Below are 4,182 nucleotides of genomic sequence, written 5' to 3' on the forward strand. Positions count from 1 at the left end.
CAACGAGAGGAGTAGCGCTAAATTCGAAATGGCCATATCGAATTAGGCTAGGTGTGGATGGAAATCGACGCTAATAGCTCCGGGAGCTATCCCACAGTGCACCACTCTGTTGACGCTCTGGACAGCAGTCCGAGCTCGGATGCTCTGACCAGCCACACCCCCGGGAAAATTTGAATTCATTTTCATTTTCCTGTCTGGGCAGTTTGAATCTCAGTTCCTCTTTGGACATCGAGGGGAGCTCAGCAGCAGTGGCAACTATGCAGAGCTCTCCAGCAGAGATGGCCGTGCAATCTAATAGAAAGAGGGCCCCAGCATGGACTGATTTTTTTTTTTTTTTTTTTTTTTTTTTTTTTTTTTTTTGTCCGTGCTTTCAGAGCTGCGCTCCAAAAGAAGGAATGCTAAGATCTATTTCGGGGTTTCCAAAGCCATGGCAGAGAGAGGCTACAGCCGGGATGCAACGCAGTGCCGCGTGAAAATCAAGGAGCTGAGACAAGGCTACCAAAAAACCAAAGAGGCTAACGGACGCTCCGGATCCCAGCCCCACACATCCCGTTTCTACGAGGCACTGCATTCCATCCTGGGAGCGGCCGCCACCACTACCCCACCCCTGACCGTGGACTCCGAGGATGGGATCATGTCCGCGGCCGGTTCCTCGTCGGACATGACAGCGGACGGGGAAGATGAAGAAGGAGATGAGGAGGACGAGGCAGTCGACAGCGCTGGCACCGCTGATTTCCCCGACAGCCAGGAGCTCTTCATCACCCTTACCGAGATCCCGTACCAACCGTCCCCATCCCTTACCCCGGACACAGAATCAGGGGAAGGATCAAGCAGTAAGTGCTGTAAACATGTAAACATTTATTTAAAACAGAACGGTAATATTTATACTATTAACAATGTACATTTATAAAAGTTCTGTAAACTAGTAAAAAAATAATCAGGTACAAAACAGGAATATTTACAAAGGTAACAAATGGGTTTTCATGATTTCTCTGTCTTAGGCTCTTCTCAATTTAGTCCCAAGTGTTTTAAAAAATTTTCACAATGTCCGTTACTCCATGATTCCCAGGCCCAAGACGCTCCACTCCATAGTCCCAGTGCACCTACGCGAAAATCCGGTCAATGTGGCCGGGGATCGACGAGAAATCCTCGTAGGAGAACTCCTCGTAGGTCTCGTGGAGGTAGAGCTCAAGCCTGTTGATCAGGTTCCGGGGTAGGGCGATCTTAGTGGGCCCTCCGTGGTAGCAGACATGCCCCCTCCACGCCACAATCAAGTACTCCGGGATCATGGCCCGACATAGCATGGCGGCATACGGCCCCGGTTTCTGCATGCTTTCCCGCAGCATGCGTTCTCTCTGGGTGTCCGGGATCCTCAGGAGGGTGATGTCGCTCATGACGCCCTGCTTTGAATTAGGGAGGGGAATGTTAGTATTGGGACTGCTTTACAGCCACGCGGTGGAGGGAGAGGGGCAGCATACAGGGATCTTTCCCTGGGACAGCCGCGAGGGGGTGGGACAGGGGCAGAGTTGATGCTGTCCTGATTGCTGGCAGCAGAGACTGGCATTGCTTTCAATGTGAAAGGAGGCCAGTGCTACTGCTGGAGTTTTAAGCAGCCACAAGTCTGCGGCTTACCATTATTGCCCGCTCCAGAAGTTCAGGTCTCCAGCCACAGTTCTCTGAACAGTCCAAGACCTCCGCAAGTCCACAGGCACTGAAGGCGACGGCCGAAAATTCGACCTTGTCCTGAGTGCGCATGTGAGAGGTGCAGTGCGTGGTCTTGTTCACAGAGAAAGACTAGGTTCTTTGTATACAATTTCATTTATCTGTCTCAGGAATTCACTCCCTTTTCACAATTCACACAGACACATCTGCGACTGTCTCCCAACCCAGCCTCTCAGCACACTCCCAGAGGCTAGCGCAGATTAGGCGGAGGAAGAAGAAGACGCGTGAAGACATGTTCTCAGAACTAATGGACTGCTCCCGAGCCCAGGCAGCCCAGCAGACACAGTGGAGGGAGAACTTGTCACAAATGCACCGAGCAGTCATGGAACGGGAGGAGAGGTGGCGTCAGGAGGACCAACAGGCTACTGAAAAGCTGCTTGGACTAATGAGGGAGCAAACGGACACGCTCCGGCGCCTTGTGGATGTTCTGCAAGACCGGAGGCAGGAGGACAGAGCCCCGCTGCAGTCTATCTGTAACCGCCCTCACCCGCCACCAAGTCCCACACCACCCTCACCCAAACTCCAAAGAAGGAGGGGCGGCAAGGGCCGTTAAAACTTTCAGTCAACCCCTGCAGACTGCTCTAGCACTAGAAGGCTGACATTCCCCAAAATTTCATAAGTCCTTTCCCACCCACCTCACAGAAGCCCCCGTCCAAGTTTCACACCCCACGTTTCATGTCTGGTTCGCAATAAAATGTTTGTTTCTCTCCATTACTGTTTCAGTCAGGTTCTTTTGAGGGAGAGTCTGTCTGGAGGGGGGGAAGGGGCTTGGTAATTGGGCAGGACAGTGACCTTTAGCAGGGTACAGAGGCGGTGTCAGGTCCAGCATCAGGACACATACACAGTGCAGTCACTGGTTACCCTGGTCAGTCTGGGAGGTGTTTTTCATGTTCTCCATTGAAATAACCAGTCCACCAGTGCGGAGCCTGTCATTCCGGGAGTTTAGAAGCATCATTTGCATCAGAACACTGAACCCGCCCCCCGCCACAGTCTGCGTCCCCGGTTTAAAATATTCCCGCGAAAACAGCAATACAGACAACGCTGTTCATTAACAAAATCGAAATGATTTTATTTTTTGGGAAGGGGAAGGGGGTGAAGGGGGTATGTAACTGGAGAGGATAGTCAAAATGAACTGGGTAAAGAAACGGGGGCAGGTTCAGCTTCTCTGTCCACAAACTGAAAAGTTACTGGTTGCCCTGCTCACTCAGGAACCTAGCTTTCAAAGCCTCCCGGATGCACAGGGCGTCCCGCTGGGATCTTCTAATGGCCCGGCTGTCTGGCTGGACGTAATCAGCAGCCAGGCTATTTGCCTCTAGCTCCCACCCCGCCATAAAGGTCTCCCCCTTGCTCTCACACAGATTGTGGAGCACACAGCAAGCTGCAATAACGATGGGGATATTGGTTTCACTGAGATCACAGCGAGTGAGTAAGCTTCTCCATCTCCCTTTGAGACGGCCAAAAGCACACTCCACCACCATTCTGCACTTGCTGAGACGGTAGTTGAACAGTTCTTTTTCTGTGTCCAGGGCGCCAGTATAGGGCTTCATGAGCCAGGGCATTAGCGGGTAGGCTGGGTCCCCGAGGATGACTGTAGGCATCTCCACATCCCCAAGAGTTATTTTGTGGTCTGGGAAGTAAATACCTTCCTGCAGCCGTCTAAACAGACCAGAGTTCCTGAACACACGAGCGTCATGAACCTTGCCCGGCCATCCGACGTAGATGTTTGTAAACCGTCCCCGATGGTCCACCAGTGCTTGCAGCACCATTGAAAAGTAGCCCTTTCTATTGATGTACTGGCTGGCCTGGTGGTCCGGTCCCAGGATAGGGATGTGAGTCCCATCGATAGCCCCTCCGCAGTTTGGAAATCCCATCGCGGCAAAGCCATCTATGATGACCTGCGCGTTTCCCAGGGTCACTACCTTTGGGAGCAGTACCTTCACGATTGCCTTGGCTACTTGCATGACAACAACCCCCACGGTAGATTTGCCCACACCAAAGTGGTTCGCGACTGACCGGTAGCTGTCCGGCGTTGCAAGCTTCCAGAGGGCTATGGCCACTCGCTTCTGGAGAGTCAGGGCTGCTCGCATGCGGGTGTCCTTGCGCTTCAGGGCAGGGGACAGCAACTCACAAAGTTCGAGGAAAGTCCCCTTCCGCATGCGAAAGTTTCGCAGCCACTGGGATTCATCCCAGACCTGAAGCACTATACGGTCCCACCAGTCCGTGCTTGTTTCCCGGGCCCAGAATCGCCGTTCAACAAAATCCACATGCCCCATTGCCACCGTGATGTCCTGGGCGCTGGGGCTCGTGGTTTCTGACAGCTCTGTGCCACTCTCCGACTTCAGGCTCTCACGGCGGTGCCGTAGCCTCCTCGCCCGATTTCTCTGCATCTGCCTCAGGGAAAGGTGTATGATAAGCTGCGAGGTGTTGAGAACGGCCACAAGTGCAGCGATGGTCGCAGCG

The sequence above is a fragment of the Terrapene carolina genome, unplaced genomic scaffold (genome assembly GCF_002925995.2).
Source record: "Terrapene carolina triunguis isolate 2854851 unplaced genomic scaffold, T_m_triunguis-2.0 Scaffold97, whole genome shotgun sequence".
NCBI classification, from domain to species: Eukaryota; Metazoa; Chordata; order Testudines; family Emydidae; genus Terrapene; species Terrapene triunguis.